General features: G+C 33.4%; 1 long non-coding RNA gene across 1 annotated transcript; it reads right to left on the reverse strand.

Moving 5' to 3' along the window:
* Nucleotides 1–237: 237 nt before the first annotated feature.
* LOC128998331 (uncharacterized) lies at nucleotides 238–14905 on the reverse strand. The gene is made up of 4 exons (XR_008491193.1): nucleotides 14892–14905; nucleotides 4966–5119; nucleotides 813–954; nucleotides 238–349 (listed from the first exon to the last, which is right to left on the reverse strand). It is a non-coding gene; the product is annotated as an uncharacterized LOC128998331 (long non-coding RNA).
* Between the last annotated feature and the right edge of the window lie 4191 nt (nucleotides 14906–19096).

Consider the following 19096-nt stretch of genomic DNA (forward strand, 5'->3'; position numbering starts at 1 on the left):
TTTAGATGTTAAAGTGTCGCACACTTAAGGTTTCATTAGAGTTTGATATTTCAGTTCCATTTTTATTGGTCTTTAATTAGTCATTCGTATTCTGGAATCAAATAATTCTACAGTTTTGGTATACAGAATAATATTCAGTTTAGCCATGGAAAATGAAGACCATGCGTATAAATAATTCCTATTTATTTAAAAATATTGTTATAGAGTGGAGAGCTTGGGTGGAAATCAATTGAATCGTTTAAAAATTGTGTATCTGCAGTTTATTATGAAGAGTACCGGTACATTACATTGTAAACAGCTGATTCATCTAGCCTAAATACTAAACACTTTCAGCTCCAGGTCTTAAAATCTGAAACAGAAATATCGATTTATTAGATTGATCAAGAGCTGAACTTTGGAGGCAACGGTTAATTGGTACCTCAACATGGTGCTATTTTGAAAACAAGTCCAGAGATCATAAAATTACAATATTACGGTGTGCAACATTCAATGTTTATACAAGTCAACTATACTCCTTACTTTTAGAAATCAAATTCTTTCCATGTCATTTTGGACCCACAAATTATGTTCGTTTATATTTGAGAAAGTTGTTGTCTCTAATTGCATGAGTAGGCTAACAATGTTGTTGTTGATGAGTTTTCAAAATGTTGATAGTGAAAAGTTCACCGATTTAGTTAATGAACAGTCAACAGTAGAAGATACGTTGACGATTTTAATTGATAAGGGTATGTCAAGATAAAGAGAATCGGTTAAATTTTGCAGGTTTAACAGTTTTTGTTAACATTTTTTCTGACTATGTCACTGCAACTTACCTACAGTTCTAGATAAATGTAGTTGAAGAAGACTAAACGCTACTTTCAGAGTTGGGGAACCAAGCGGAGCAAGACTCAGCGACGACTTCGCAAAGAGAGGACAGAGCCTTCCGGGCACCAGCGGCTTCTTCGAACTCTGAAACTGATAAGAACAGATTACACGTCAAGACGGCCAAAGTCCACAGATACACATTTAGGTCCCCGCACCTTGGGGCCTCCTGCTTTAAAAGCAAAAGCCAACTCAGAAAGTAACCGATCTATGTTCAAACTCAAAACTAAAATGTAGCCTTATTACTTTCATCAAAATATACGTAAATAGTACAAAATATATCACAAAAATAACCATTAATGCATAGGCCTACACGTGTAATTTCTCCATTCTTACAATTCCCTATTTTTAGATGATAATATACTTCAAGACTGCTGATTTTAACCAAGCTGTAGACACACTAACATTAATTTCCTGAAAACGTAATGTCTTCAAAAAAGTTGGAATACATTGTACTAAACAGTACTAAATGCGCTTTTAGTGTAAACGTTGTACAACTAAACTTAGGCCTACATAGGTACCGTATGTAATTATTAATTATAGACCCTTTAAAGTTATTTTATTTAAGACACTTCAAGTCATAGTTGGAATATTGTAATAAAAAGTAGGCCTGCCCTTGCATAGTACAACACGATAAAACACATAGTACAAAACCTATGTTTCGAGTCCATATCTGGGTGAAAGACATTTTCTCTTGTTCTTGAAGAAGAATGAGAAGCTAAAAACACACCAAGTAGAAATATAATGTAAACTATACTATATAAGAGTTCACCAGCGGCTTCTTCGAACTCTGAAACTGATAAGAACAGATTACACGTCAAGACGGCCAAAGTCCACAGATACACATTTAGGTCCCCGCACCTTGGGGCCTCCTGCTTTAAAAGCAAAAGCCAACTCAGAAAGTAACCGATCTATGTTCAAACTCAAAACTAAAATGTAGCCTTATTACTTTCATCAAAATATACGTAAATAGTACAAAATATATCACAAAAATAACCATTAATGCATAGGCCTACACGTGTAATTTCTCCATTCTTACAATTCCCTATTTTTAGATGATAATATACTTCAAGACTGCTGATTTTAACCAAGCTGTAGACACACTAACATTAATTTCCTGAAAACGTAATGTCTTCAAAAAAGTTGGAATACATTGTACTAAACAGTACTAAATGCGCTTTTAGTGTAAACGTTGTACAACTAAACTTAGGCCTACATAGGTACCGTATGTAATTATTAATTATAGACCCTTTAAAGTTATTTTATTTAAGACACTTCAAGTCATAGTTGGAATATTGTAATAAAAAGTAGGCCTGCCCTTGCATAGTACAACACGATAAAACACATAGTACAAAACCTATGTTTCGAGTCCATATCTGGGTGAAAGACATTTTCTCTTGTTCTTGAAGAAGAATGAGAAGCTAAAAACACACCAAGTAGAAATATAATGTAAACTATACTATATAAGAGTTATAAGAGTTACATTTCGTAAACAGAGCCCAGGTAGCATCCATACATTTCTTGTTTATCGTGGAAGCAATGAGGATGATTGAAATTGATTTTTTGTTTAATATTGAAGATAATTTTCTTATTAAAGTATTGAAAATTAATATTTGTATTTTTTATGTGATGCTCTCATCGTCATTATGCTATCAAAATTAAACACCATTTAAAGATTACTTTTCGACACTGGTCCTACAAAGTGATGCTAGTTTGCACACTACTCGTGTTTTTAGAAGGAGAGCCATTCCCACTATTTTCAGGATTAGTAAGTTATAGAATAAAATAACTATAATTATATAAACTTGTTACACTTTACCTTTTAGTAAAATAATAAGAATAAACAATTGTTTTTGAAAAACAATATTATTTAGCAGATTTAAGTTTTTAATTTATAAATTCGACTTTGAATACTACACGAGGTAAAGTTTTTTTAAGATTCAGTACAATAAATTCCAAAGTAATATTAATGATTCAAATTAAAAATTAACAATTTAGTTTTTTTCCCAGTTGGAATTGTGTTTAATTTAATTCATTTGGACATTGCTCGAAGTCAACTCTTGCTTTGACGAAGTTTTCTGGAGTAGCACAAAACACAGAATAGTCTGCAATGTTTCCGTTAAACTATGTTAACCTTTTCCCACTCAAGTATAAGGTTTTACTCAAAAATGTTAAATGACTGCAGTGATGGCATAGTTCACACATGTTTTCGACACAAACGGTTTACCAGGATAAGTTGTACTTTGTATTTTCTTTTGGCTTTCTTTAACAAAAAAGAAAATTTGTCCACCCTGTGGTCAATAGTCGTAAGATTGTATTTTTTATTTATTTGTTTTCGACGATTTTGTTTTGTAAGTGTATTTAGACACACTATGGTAGTAAATGCGTTTTGCCAAATTATGTGTTTTGAAAGTTGTGCTGCTCTAAAGAATCCCTTATGCGTTTCAAGTTACAGATTAGTAACAAAGTTAAAAAAATATTATCCTCAAATAAAGTTTCCATTTTTACTTTAAATATAATTAGGCCTATGTCTGCAACCCATAATAAGTGGTATTTGTTTGTAGAGTAGTCGTTTAACTCTAGCTACTGTGATATTTGTTTAAAGGTGTACTTTTGTGTACTTGATTCTAAGAAGTAAAATTACAAAATATTTCGTGTTCTACTGATTTTTGGAAAATGTGTTAAACAATTTTAACATTATTGGTTGTAACATAATTCAGATTAAATGTAAAACGAACTAGGTTTTTTAACCAATTAAATGTTCTTATTATGTTTTGTATATTTTCATTCCTTGTAACAGCCAAGTAATATACCAAATAAATTATTTGGAAATAACCAGAACACCTAGTTTGCTTGGCTGAAAACTTAGTAGTTCAGTTAAGTTCCCGATATAACCTAAGTGACTACACTAGTACAGGAAGGAAGGGATGCGAATGCCTCGCAAGGCCAGAATCTGATTATCTTATATTTGACCCACAAGCCTATCTTAGACGAGCTGCCTACACCCCTCTATACACCTATAACTCTGATAATACAATTATAAGCAGAAAATTTATAGTTTTTTTGTTTTAATAATAACCGGTTAAAAATCAATCAAATATCGGATTTTTCCCGATCGAAATGGTGACAGTTAAGTATAATATAGAGGTTTGGTATGAGAATATGCCACAAGGTACTCAAAACATAAAAATTACTCTTACAGCACAAATATTTATTTTATATTACAGTGGCTGTGAAAAGGTTCGTTTGGATTATTATTTTCCATTAATATTTACGTGGTAAAAACTGAACAATTCCTAGGTGAATAACAACGAAATTAAGTGTTACAATTAACTTTGGTTACAACTTGTAACTGATTTGTTGCAATAAATGCATCCGTACAACAGAACTGTTATATTTATTTATTAAGAGTCGAATGAGGCTGATGAGCAACGATTGCTTATTTGAGAAAAGCTATCAGCTCCAATTAAAATCGCATATCTATTTAAGCTAATCAAGTCCAGTTTAGTTTGTAATTAACAAATGTTCAGGTCGTTTAATATTTTTGTTATCAACATTTTGCGTAATGTGATGAACAAATAAAGTGTTATAGCTAGGCTAATGATTGTAGTATTTATATCACAAAACTATGTTTTATTTCAACATTTATCTTTGTTTCAGTCTTATGTTGAACCATCTATAATCTCTTGTTGAAAATACTATACTTGTCCGTCAGAAGAATTAGAATTCGCCACATTTCTGTGTTCGTGTGTTTTAAGTAGGACTGCTTGGGGGAAATAAAACTCTCCTTTTTTAAACGTGAACAGTTTTCTCAATGTGTAAAATAATAAGCTTTTTGAGAGAGAGAAGTGTAATAGAATTCAAAAGTTACGATCAAATGAGTAAGTTATTTGGGAAATATCGTACACCGAAGTAACACTACCTAGACTCGATGTGTGCTGAGTTAAGTTGGAGGGTGGTTAAACACAGTTAGCCTACTGTTGAAATAAATTGACTATCAAATAACCATAACGGCGTAGTTAATGGCTTGACAGCTATGATAAATTATCCTGGCTTGGCGTATGGCGTATGGTGTAACTAGAGTATGGTGTATGGTGTATTTACCGGCTTGGTTGGCTCGTTTCCCGAAGATGCTGCCGTTGAAGGGAGGTTTGCGGTAGGTGGCCTCGGCAAGGGCGAGGACCAGGAGAGCGACCATGACGAACACGAGGCTTCGGGAGACCATCTTGTCAGAGATAAGAGTGTGCAGATCTGAAAACTATCGAGACAAACAATGAGGAGGCAGTCGACCCAGTAAACAGCCAAACTCCGGGATAAGATTTAATGGGTAAAAATAAAGAGGAAATCAAGATTTTTTCAAAAAACATTTCGTTAACTAGATACTGTATCTACCCTTTGTATGTTTTACATTACGATTTTTATCTTTTAAGTCTTCCAACGGATATATAAAACCAGATATGGGGTTTTAGGTGGACTTGTGTTAAGAAAATACTAACTCGGTCCAATTCATAATTTAAAATTAGCGACCAATTAGTTTCATACTAACTTACACAAAAATGGCTCATTTAATGAAAAATATTAAAAACACATTTGTTTAGCATTTAATTGCCATATAAAAGGTCAAAACGACCGAATAACAAAAGAGGTGAAGTATCACGATTTGTAGTTGTAAAATAGGACAAAATGAGGCGCACCCTGCCTATCTTAACCTTTAAACCCTTATAAGAGATAGCCTTTGATATGTCTTACTATCATATACAATCTGTAAAGAGGTAGGTTTTCTTACATTAATTGACCAAAGCCTCGTTTGTAACCCTGTAGAATAAACCAATTTGACATTTACAAAATAATGAAAATGCACAAAACATTGTTCTATAGCATCTTGCAAGAACAATACTTTATTGTTCTTATTAATTATTTCTTGAAATTAGTTTCTTATTTGTCTAAAACACAGTGTTTTAGCCGGTTAACAGTTTTCCAACAATCGCCGAAGTTAATAATATCGAGGTTAGCTCAAGGCATTGACTTTATAACACTATAGTCAATGCTCAAGGTCACCTGAGTGTTAAAAGAAGGGTCGCCGGAATGGTCGCCCCCGGAAACATCACCCCCCAGGCTAAACGTGACGTCACGAAACCAGACAACCAGCTGGTAAAAAATCTATGTCCGCGACCGGAATCGCACCCCCCCAAGGGCTTGACAAGTAATTTATCAAAGTCTAGTTGATACGAACTAATTATGTTATTAATTTTAATTCAAACAAGTAGAAACGGGAAGGTCTCTCCCGGCAAGGCATCCCCTGTGTACACCCCGGAATCGTCCCCCCCTGAAACGCTACCCCTAGTAGGGCTGGGCTGCTCGGCAGCCTACCTGCTGCCCGTCCTCCCCAGTCCATTGTTCTGAGGGTTGGCCGCTCGTTCATTATTATTGTCGCTTGGACAACAGCTTTTCCACAGAAGAAAGTTGCAGACGCTGTGGTGGAATATCAATCAGTAGATTTAGATATGTATGAACTTCTAAGACAACTAAATAATACGAGCAAAGATTGACTTTAAAAATGATTCTTTTATACTTAATTCATAACCAACGATAATGCGTAGAGTATACATTTTTTCTGTTGCATTAAATAGTAGTTATAATTATCAACATCAGTAAACTTACCTTACACCCTATGGTAATTGTTAAGCAACACATTTGTTAAAAATAGAATAATTTCTAAATGTATTAAAAATGAATCGCATTGCTTTAGGTTTGGCCCCGATTTAATTCATAATTTGAAAATTATAAACAGATTATTAAATAAGAATAAACATAAAAATATCTTTTAGGGGATTAATCCCTTAAATTTAACTAAATAATTAATTGTTAGTAATTACAAATATGTAAATGATACTATTCTAAAGGTTATGCCAAAAAGTACCTTAATTCAGAAACAGCCTAGGCTTGATTCATATCACTGGAATAGAGTCAAAATATAATTAAAGTATAATCAAAATATCAGAATAACTTAAAATCGAGAAGAGGACTTGCAATCAGTGTTGATATACCAATAAATTAGTTTTGTTATAAGATGTATATGTTTAGAAAACCTTTTTGCCACTGAAGTTTGCAAAATTATGTTTCATAATTACTAAGGGGAAAATATACGTGAGTTCAAATTTTTAATATGTAATCAAAATTTGAAATGTTGAGCTGTAAACTTGTATTACATCGCTTAAACGATAGTAACATTCGTATATACTCCAATTAATGTATCACAAAGTGCCAATTTTAATCAAAAATACCCCCGCCACAGCAAACCTGCAGACTAAGCGAATTTCCATTTGCCTGATTGGATTTACGCTAAAATGTCTCTGTAAAAATATCACATTTATTCCCTATTTAAATAACATTATTTCAATACATATCAATATCAATTGATATGGGGACGCCACCTAGGTGCGTATTTTGACCCAAATATGAGTGTAGAATGGTGTGAGATGATCTGTGTAGCTTTGTTACTGACTAAGATCAGCTGTTTCATTAGCCAGGATCATTTATTTAAAGCCCAATGATCAGGAACAGCTGGGTCCAGTTTTGAACCATCAAAGTTTAACGAGTACTTAGGTTTGCTACAACAGGGAGGGGTAAAAAGGTGTTTTTTTTTTGTAAAATGATAATAGTTTAGTATGAAATGAATGCATTTTCCAAATTTGATTAAAATATGTATATAAACAAGCCAACTACAACAGTTTACCTACTTATTCTAAGTATAACATGGAAATTTTAAATTTACAGATTTTTGGAATTTTCTCCGTAACCATTAGGCGCATAATTAATGCTTCAATATACTAAATTATTTGTTTTTTTTTAAGCTCTACAAAATGGTTTATAAAGAAATTGCTAAATTTTAAGTTTTTACTGTCAAAAATGGGAAAAACCAATTTTTACCCCATAAAACCCCGTTCCCTTGGTTCGATCATGATGGTTCGCGAACTCGTTCGAATAAACGTAGGTTTACACGCTTGTACTTACCAAATTTCGTCAAATTTATAAATTTGAACGGATGGTGTTTTTGGCATCTAGGGACTTCAAAACGAAAAAGTAAATCGGTCCCGGATCCAGGTCTTACCATGAGTACTACGGTAATAGCTTATTCCCTATAGGGGAAATTCGCTAAAACAAATTTAGGATTTTGTAACAATGTTTGGAAGACAGGTTCTTAAATTGAGAAATAAATACACACAATGAGTACTAAATCGTCTTTTAGGCCTATACATATAAGAAAATACAAAAATATAACTGAATAAAAATTTAATATTCTACAAAGTGTCAAGGAATTTATACAGTACAAACTTCATTTACAATATAATTTAAAACAATAAAATATATTTAAAAATCAAAAACAAGAGCACAAAAAGAAGAAAAATGCATAAAGATAAATAGCGAAGGTTTTTTTTGTTACGCACTTTAAATTTGTGTGTTTCGTATTCTTATTTTTATTTCTTTTTATAAATACACATTTTGCTACTGTAGTACCTTTACCTATTTGGTAGTGTTTGGACGCCTTCTTATATGGGAAAAGGTTGAAAAATATGCTGATAATATTTCAAATTATCAAATCAAATAATTCATTTTAACTACGTAAAAAATAATGTAAGTAAATAATTAAATATATTTTCTTAAATTGTTTTTGGTAACAAATAAATCATTAAAAACCTGGTAAACATTAAAGACCAAGAGCACAACAAATAAAGAAAGCAAAAAGAAAAATCATTTGTGCCCTAAATGAAAAATGAAATACAAAAAATAACGTTTTACTAAGTTGTAGAATATGCCTACGGTTATCTGTAAATATCAACTTATGCTCTTATTTAAGATTTCCTACTGACTCCTTGCGGGATGTCCCCATTATATGACAGAAAACTGACAGTCTTTAAAACGTTGTTTTTAGGTGTGGTGTTTATGTACCAAATCTTATTGATTTATCTATTGCCGTTTTGAAAATATTAAGCCCATGCGGGACTTTATAAGTAGGTACTCTGTATATGTGACCGTGAGCGCGGTAACTCGGGCAACAACGCTGCGAGTTTGATGAGATTTGTTACAAATGTGTAAGCCTAAGTTTATTAGAACGAGTTCGTGAACCAGCATAATCTGACTATGGGAACGGGTGTGTCTGAATTGCGAACACCTCCAAAATGCTGGAGACTGAACATAAGTCGCCAAGATTGCGCACAAATATTCGGAATCGGGGGAAATGAATGAGTCACTGTTTCTTGTAATTTATGGAAGATTTAATACAATTGTTTTAAATGTAATGTTTTAAGACTTGAATTGGCATGTACAAAAACGCAAAGAGTGGAAAAGTAAACGGATAAGCAAGAATTCACATGAGTGGGTTTCATCGATTTCCACTAGAGCGTGCAATTGATTGTGATATATTATATTTTTAAACGTGACAGAGTTTTTTTTAATTTCAAAATTATGAATCAACCACTTTCGCGATTTTCGTGATTTTTGTGTTGAAATAAAATATAATTTTCAAAGGAAGGGAATGTCAATGCCATGATTTCATTTTTTTAAGTTTAATTTTTTTAGTCTAGCAGCCGTCGCTAATAATTTAAAATCGTTTCAGTGCTGTTTTAACTAACAGCTGGTTTCAAACTGTCATTGACGTTTTTATGTTACAAGTAGTTACTTAAATATTGATCGTCGGTGTTTGCCCCCATACTGTTTTCAGTTTTAAATGTAGTTTTTTCCTACCGTAACGGATCTTCGTATTCAGGAAATCTGTAGATTTGAACTATACATCTCTAATACTTCTACCATTGGGTAAAATCAAGATTTGTCTGAAATCAAATCTGTGTAAGTAGGCCTATAAGTTTATGCCATGAAAGTTATGTCATGTTTGTAGAATGTGTGTAGTCTATATCGATATACCAAAATTTTGAGGGTTATAAAAATGTGAAACGTTGTAGCAGGTTTCTGGAAAACACTGGGGAAAATCCCCTACCGTATTTTGAGCTGATTATATTGTTAGTGCAACTACACAGTATACTTTATACAAATTACATTAACATTTTCAAAATCTGTTTAAAACTCTATGAGGCGTTCTGTTCACAAATCAACCCCTTCCAAATTAATTAAGTACATAGGCTAGATAAGACTGATAATTATGAATTATGGTAATGTAAGAATTATGGTAAAAAGTTGAAACTGACTTTAGAAAATAACTAACTAAACTTTTCCTTAACTATGTTAAACAAACGTATTTGGCTCAGGTATTTTTGGGAGGGACACCTGAAGTGGGGAAGTCTAGCTATTTTACAAAAAAATACTTCCCGCTATAAATACAGTTGTACTCTACGAATTAATAGTCTGCAAATTACAGACGAATTCCATAAATCAATACTTTGAGAATAGTGGATACTATACTTAGGATTATGTTCTCTTGCAAACTTTTAAGTTATACGTATTAATATTCTGCGAACTACAGGTAGATATAAATGTGTAATTTTCAAAACAATGGGCGACCGTTCATGGAATAACTGTACTACTTCAATGTCAATTTACTTATTTAATATCAGCAGTGTGAAATCATGAAATAAAGTGAATGTGACACGGTTGCTTACTTCTCTATCAACGCAAACTTAAACATTGTGAGCTTTTTCCTGTTTATTGCCGAAGAAACTAACCAATATTTACTTTCTAAATTCTTTTTACGGGAAAGAGTCCTTCACCAATATCAAGTCAGGAATGTTCTCAATGCATTTATTTTAGTATAAAATCCAGACAATTATTTAAATGTATATCATATACATCATTTATTGCTCAATGTTTACAATTTAAGAATTAGGAAATGTGAAAATATGTTTGTCAAGTGTGTACTGTATTATGATGTTGAGTGGTTGAAGCATGCTCATATTAATACGAGTTGATTCCTTACTTAATTTTTACTATTACTATAAACATTTTATTTCATTTCCACGTGTTTCAAATACATTTCATACGTTGACGGAAAAAAACTATATGTAGTTTATACATAATTTGATGTATAAAATTAAGGGGAAATGTCTAGAGAAATCACAATATCAAAGTGTTAATTTGTATTTATCTTAATATCCACAACATTTGCGTAATAATGCCAAATCCTTCCCATTCTTGCGAGTTCAGTCGAGCGGTGGTAATATGGGACAGTCTCTACCCTTGTGAACAATAGCTGGCTCGAGCCACGAGCCCAAGGGTGTCCTACTATTTGCCACCAGTGTCGTTTGCCACCAGTGTCATTTGCCACCAGTAGGGTCAGTTCCTGGAATTCTACTTATATATTTTTTTGACATTAAATAAATGTTTATAACTCCAGTTACAACTGTGAATAATACAAAAATAACATTTGGCACAGTATACAGCACATCAATGATATTAAATCCCATTAAAATACTTGAAAAGACGCAGTTTCGGTGTTTAGTATTCTGCGAATATACAGGGTGAAGAACTTAAATGTACCACACCTTTGCAATCTCAGAAACTATTCGATTTAGAGAAAACATTATATGGGAAATTTCAACTACTATTTTATGACATTTAAAAACATGAATTCTCTTCCTTTAAAGCCTGATATTTTCAATATTTAACTTAAAAATTTCTTATCGGACACCTTGTATTTTATGACGATTTTAGACTAATTTTAAAAAATCTGTTGAATTTTTTCTATAAAGCTACGTAAAGGAGTTACAGCGTGTAAAATTTAGATTAAAGTAGCTTTTGGTTACATTCAGCATGATATAGCTCCTAAACGAGTAAGTTTGGAGAAAAAGTGCAAAGAATAAATTATAAATGTTTTAAAATTACATCTACATTCCAAAAAGATCATAAAATATATTGACATTATTCCTTTGAGACGTTAGGTTCATGTAACAGTTATGGGATAAACAACATATCTAAAAACTGCGTTTTGTTATCATAAGTTATCTTGAAGTTTTTTGGAAAGAATCTTTCATATGTCGGTATTATGTTGTGTAAAATTCTGCCTGATAACTTCTTAAAAATAAGCAACTAAAACCATGTATGTTGACCAAGTCCGTCTATCGTCTAAATGTATTTGTTGATTGAAGTGATGGAATGTGGTTTTATTGAGTACGTAGTTATATAGTTTACATTATTATTTAGCCGCTTTAGATATATAGTTTGTCTTCAAGATTCATTTAACTGTGGTGTCATTCTTGTGCAATATGCATCTACTTATATATAATTCAACTTTAAAAATCTTTGTACAACTAAATCTAGAGTTCTACTGGACCGATTAATTAATTAGTGGGTCATTGGAAACCTTAATTTATATTAATTTATATAGTTTTAATTTATATTAATTTATATAGATTTGCAAATAATTATGAACGTTTTTAGCGAATTAATAAATAAATAAATTAGACTAACACTTTGTAAAACTTGATGAGAACAGCACTAACTATGTCGTAACACTACAAAACCACAGATAGGAATGAGCGTTTCCGTCGTTTATTTCCCTACTCCTAGAGAGAGTGTTGGAATTTTTACCATACAAATGTTGCAAGAGAGGGTGATAGTGTGAATTATAGGTATTCCTTGGTCCATCGGCCGGTGCCTAGAGGGGTGATGACCCACGGACTAGGGTTGGGGCTGATGACTCACCGAGCCAGGTATAAAGTGGTGGCAAATGACACAAATCCTAGAGTGGTGGCAAATGACACTGGTGGCAAATAACACATATTCGAGCCCAAGCCCTACAGCAGGTATACCGGGGGTGATCATGGCAGGGGGGGACCTTTCCGGGGTGTGCATTTTGAAAACGATCGGGGTTAAAGTATCCGGTTAACATCAATTGTGATTAGAAAATCTGGTAATTGTATATGATAAGTGAATATAATTATCTAATTAATACTCAAACTCAAAAATAACTCGTCATATCGACGAGTGCATGCTGCAACTGAAATTGAGTGTCCGCGGCCGGAAACATCACCCCCCAGTCTCTGACGTCATTATGACGTAGGGGGGTGATGTTTCCGGGGGCGACCTTTCCGCGTCCCCTAAAAGAACTTTTAAAACAGATTTTAGCTCACTTATTACCACACTAACATGTGATAACATACTAAAAAATATAATAATGACAATACATTTATCATTATTATTATATTAGGTACCGTATATAAAATATTGTTATATCAAATTATTATAATATTGTATTATGTGATATAGTAGGCTGAGGATTTAATTTGGACTGAATGTTTGATACAATTCATGAAACAATATAATCAGTTTGATAATATAGAAAATACCTGCAGACAGTTAAACAAATAATAAGTTTTTAACCGAAAAAAATACTGACAATCTTTCAAAACAAGAATCGCACGTAAGATCACTTCCGAAACAAGAATGGCACGTTAAATCACTTTCAAAACTAGAAAACATTAGATCACTTTCAAAACAAGGAAACTTTATATCCCTTTCAGAACAAGAATTGCACGTTAGTTCACTTTCAGAACAAGAATGACACTTTAGTTCACTCTCAGGACAAGAATAATCATCTAAACTGTGACTTTAGAGCTTGAATCCACCAATAAAAATTTAATGTTACATGCAAACGCCTCTTCAATTAAGCTATGCGTAGTTTGGTCGTCTAAATCGCGAGTGAATACACATAGCCCGTAGCTCTTACTGGACATTATATCGCTCGAGACTAGGCCTATTGGATATAGTCAGTATTATAAATCATACAGATATTTTACTAACATTATTTACTTATCTCCTGTCAAACTGTATAGTTTTAGTATAAGCCGAGGAATTTTGACTTTTAATTACTAATATATAAAAACATTCTTTTAATAATTAAATTTTCATTTCCATAAGATGAGAGGAATACAGTGTCATTCAACATAAAAAAAACCCACAGTTGTTTTTGTATAAACAATTATTGATTCAGATAAACTAGTTTAATAAATAATTTAATCAACGTATTTAAAAGTTAATTTAAATCCTGAAAATGGCAGCCATTAATTATTGAATTAGAAAAATGCCCTAGGCTCTTTGAACCTAGTAGGCCTACTTGGAAAAACACGCCTTAATTTGTATGTACAATCTATTATGATATTTTATTATAATGTTTATCTCGGCTTACAAATTTAAAATGTGCACAAAAAATTCAAACGAAAACATAACAATTGGAATTCGACATGCGAATTAATTGTAATATGAGAGCATGGATTATCAGTTGAACTGGTCGATTGTAATTTTAAACTTGGTCGAAATTAGATTCTGTTAATTGGACATTGTGGGTTGTGTTGTGTCTAGTGGAATATAAACGAGACCGAACATTTTATTCTAACGATTTAATAACTTCTTTGTCCGATTGAAAAAGTAATGTAGGACTATAACAGCTAGTTGGAGACGATTACGACCATTTCTTTACCATACGCACAGCAAAAATCTTCAATGTATTCCCTATATTTTTAATAAGCGGAAAAATTGAGTTGGGACTACGTATACTATCTGATACCTCCGCAAACTAACATGCATGGTTTGGAGTTAATACACCAATATATTATCAAAATCCGGATGAAGTAAATTCGTTTTAAGTTGAGCTAGAGATATTTTAACATTTACAATTTTGTAGCTAATGTTAACTAGATCAACCAAATTGTTTGACACTAAAATGTATATAATCACTATAATGCTGCTAAATAAGATAACACTTTCACATTTTCACGACTAATCTTAGCTTAGTTTTCAAATAGTCATATTTTACTGTTTATATTATTATTACTCGGAATATTAAGGTTATTATCGAATGAATTACTACTTCAACATGATAAACTATAGAAACAAGATATATTTAGAAAATACAATTTACGTCAGATATAGATGAAAAAATGAAAGTGAATCAACATAAAATATATGTTAAAAGTGTATTCGAACAGTTGGAGTATTGTTCGGAACTTATTGTAAACTAGAGATAGCAAGTGTGGTGTGTGGCGTGTGTGCTAGATGGTATATAGTGTACACAGCCTACTCACCTGGACTAGGGGTGCACCTGTTATGTTCTACTGGTGGCGCGTACCCCTTATATACCACGGTGCCCCACCCGCCACCACCCCTTCGCAACTCCCTTGAGGACTGACTTCATTTACCCACCTGTTGATATGATCTACTGCCTCCTTCGGTTCTATCTTCAGTTAATTTCATCACAGCCTGTAAACAGTGTTCCTTGGCAGGGGAGAATAAAGTGTATTACAGTAATTTAATTTTTGATACCCAATAATTTATTTGACAAATGAATTAGAAAGTATACTAAATGCCGATGGGTATGTTAGTTTACTGGTAGAAAACTACGGGTTCTAAATTACCAGATTTTTTGTCTCGTGCTGTATTTACGTGGTTCCTTAATATGTTTTTTAGAATATGTCAAATTAAAATTAGTTATTTCGGAAAAAAGCATGTTTATACGGATATTTAGATATGTACATTTATCAGGAAATGATTTTAGATTTCCGAGAAAAAACGTAATACTCACTTTAGTTGTGCAAAATGTGAAAATAATTAAACAACAATTGTTATTATAACAAGATTTAGCTGATTTGGGACTATCTTAAAGAGATGACTCACAAATATAACTGATTCAATTTAAACGTTTTGTCTGCTTCTACAAAAGGTCGACTATAAAGATCTCGCAATAAAACCGATTTATTACACAATTCTGCCTAAGTAAGTCTTTAGACAAATTTATTTTCTATTTATTTTTTTTTCGAAAGTTAAATGATGTTATTGTAGGAATTAAAATAGAATCCCTATTATTGGTTTTGGGTTGTTAAATTCAACCATAGTTTGAAACTAGGATATTATGAACAAGAAGCAAATACAACGCCCACTATTTCATCAGAAGAAGACGTGCACACACATTACCTAATTGAACAAGCTTATTTTAATAGTAACAATGAAGAACGGTGGATCCTATCACTAAATATTATCAGTATTATTTTTATAAGTATAGTTCACCTTTGTACTGTACCGGCTCACCCCCTACTATGCTGGATATGTTTCACACACGGGGACTTATAATAGTCTATGTGGACGGGTAAATACAAGAATAAAGGAAGAGGTCATCAACCTCTTAAAAAACGACTACCCATTACTATACAACTATAGCTATGTAACTCCATGAAACTTAAGCTCGAAAACTCAACTACTACGATTAGATAACTCCACAACTTCAGACACAAACCTTCACCACTAAAGCTATGCACAGCCATGTAAATAGTCCTATAGCTCAACAACTGCACCTGGACCTCAACAACTACAGCTCAATAACTCCACAACTACACTCGATACCTCCACAACTGCGCTCGATACCTCCACAACTACGAATCGATACATCCACAACTGCAGCTCGATACCTCCACAATTACAGCTCGATACATCCACAACTACAGCTCGATAACACCACAACTACAGCTTGATACATCCACAACTGCAGCTCGATTCCTCCACAACTGTAGCTCAATACCTCCACAACTGCAGCTCGATGTATCTACAACTACAGTTTGATACCTCTACAACTGCAGCTCGATGCATCCACAACTACAGATCGATATCTCCACAACTACAACTAGATCAATTACACAACTCCATAACTGTAGCTCGGTACCTGAACAATTACAGCTAGATACCTCTACAAGTACAATTTGATACCTCCAAAACTGCAGATCAATACCTAGATAACAACAGCTCGAAACCTCCATAACTACAGCTATGTACCTCCACAACTACAGATTGATACCTCCACACCTACAGCTCGATACATCCATTACAGTACTACATTTAAATAATATAGTTTTGAAGGTTTGTAGCTAGTTTTGGACCTAAACTGGATGTAGTTGTGGTCCAGCTGGACCTCCACAACTACAGCTTTGTACCTCCACAACCATAGTTCGATACTTCCACAATTACAGCTCAAAACCTAGACAACTACGGCTCAAAACCTATACAACTACAGCTCGAAACATTTACATCTGCAGCATCTATACCTCGACAACTACAGCTTGATCCCTCCTCAACTACACCTTGAATCATCCGAAGCTTCAGCTGGACTTATACAACTACAGCTTGAAACCTCCACAACTGCAGCCTGATATCTCCACAATTACAGCTTCAAAAATCTACAACTATACCTCAATGTACCTCCAAAACTATATCGCCGTACCTTCAAAACTACAGCTCGGTACCTACCTCCACACCACAACTAAAATTCGATACATCCTCAATCATAGCTTGTTAAGTCCATAACTACAGCTCGGCGCCTCAGCCCTCAACAAATACAATTTCATTCCTCCATAACTACAATTACCTTTACAGTTACAGTTTGTTTACACAACAACTACTACTTGATACCTCCACAAATACAATTCAATAACTCTAATATAACAGCTTCAAAAATAAAAAAATAAACAGTTTGATACCTCCACAGATGAAGCTCAAAAACTCCACAACTATATAGCTCTGTACCTCCACAGCTACAATTTGATACATCTGCAACTACAGTTCGATAACTCTACAACTTCAACTCGATTCATGCACAATTACAGCGTCAAAAATCTACAACTATACCTCAATACCTCGAAATTATATCGCTGTACAAGTACAGCTTGGTATCTCCACAACTGTAGTTATGTACCTCCATGTGGCTATGGCTAAAAACATACACAATTAAAGCACAAAACACCTACAAGTACAGTTCAGTACTTCAACAACTACATATTGATACCTTTAAAACTACAGATCTATAACTAAAAAACTACAGCTTAGCTTGATACTTCCTAAACTACAGCTTGGTGCATCCACAACTACAATTTGATACCTTCACAGCTAGAGCTTGACACCTTTACAACTACAGCTTGGTATCTCCTCATCCACAATTCGATACCTCCACCACTATGGTACAGTTTGTTAACTCCACAACTACAATTTGATTCCTCCACAACTACAATTTTATTCCTCCACAACTACTGTTTGATACCATCCAAAACTGCACATTTCTATAACTCCACAACAACAGCTCGGTACCTCTACTATCTCTGTGGTCGTCATCGTCACATCACTTCGTATGTCCAGTTGGCTTATGTCAGTCTCTAGCATATGTTCATTGTAAATTCAAATCTATGCCAGTAGTGGTAGAGGAGGCTTAGACCATTTGTGTCGGTTTACAAGTTGAGTAATTACATGTTACCCTTGAGTTCCTACTGTGCAAGTAGACGTCTCATCCTATTTGTTAATGTTCGGTTACATTTGAGAACGCAACACGTTTTAGTTTTATTATATTTTGAAATGTACAATGTGAGCATGTATTTGGTATCATATTTGGTTATAATACCAAATCAATAGTTTGTAGGTAAATACTTTTATTTTGTTAAAATAATTTTTAATTAGGTGATAGACAACACCGAAACGAACTTTGCATATAATGGTTGGGAAAAGATCTCGTAATTGTCTTTTCCTGTACTTGAAGGATGAAAAATTTAAGTCTCGAGTAGTTGCTGTAACAGCACAAGTTACAATTGTTATCACAATCTGTTAGTGACTGGCTGGGTAGCTGAGTGGTTATAATGCTCGCCTAACAATCAAAATGTTCCTGGTTCGATCCTGAGAAAAGTCAGTAGCTTTTCAAAACTGGGCCCAGCTGTCCCTGATCATTAGACTTTAAATTAATCCTGGCTAATTAAACAGCTGATCTTAGTCAGTAACAAAGCTACACAGATCATCTCACACCATTCTACACTCATCCTTCACTCATATTTGGGTTAAAATTTAAAATACCCACCTAGGTGGCGTCCCCATCTCAATTAGTTGATGATTGATTGACAATTGAGTTAGCTTGCTGACTGTATACCGCTTCATCACAAGACTCAGTACAGCTTAGCTATAGTTACCATACCTTTATGGATGTTTATTGCATGTTATTACTCTTAGCTACCCATAGTAAATGATTAAACACCCAAACCTTAGGAAGTTTACAAAGTTTTGCTTAAACAAATTTACAATGTTTATAGAAGACAACAATATTTTTGGGGTTGAGCCCAAGGGCAGCATAGTGCTGAAATAGGTCTACATATCAACCTTTGCTTACCTTCAAGATTTTTAAATTACTATAGGCCAACCAATATAAGTGACATCCACTCACCATGGATACAAAAAAGTAGCCAACTATTACCAGTAATGATATGCCAGA

Source organism: Macrosteles quadrilineatus, unplaced genomic scaffold (genome assembly GCF_028750875.1).
Source record: "Macrosteles quadrilineatus isolate MER2022 unplaced genomic scaffold, UCM_ALF_1.0 Scaffold_7__1_contigs__length_78375512, whole genome shotgun sequence".
In the NCBI taxonomy this organism is placed as follows: Eukaryota; Metazoa; Arthropoda; class Insecta; order Hemiptera; family Cicadellidae; genus Macrosteles; species Macrosteles quadrilineatus.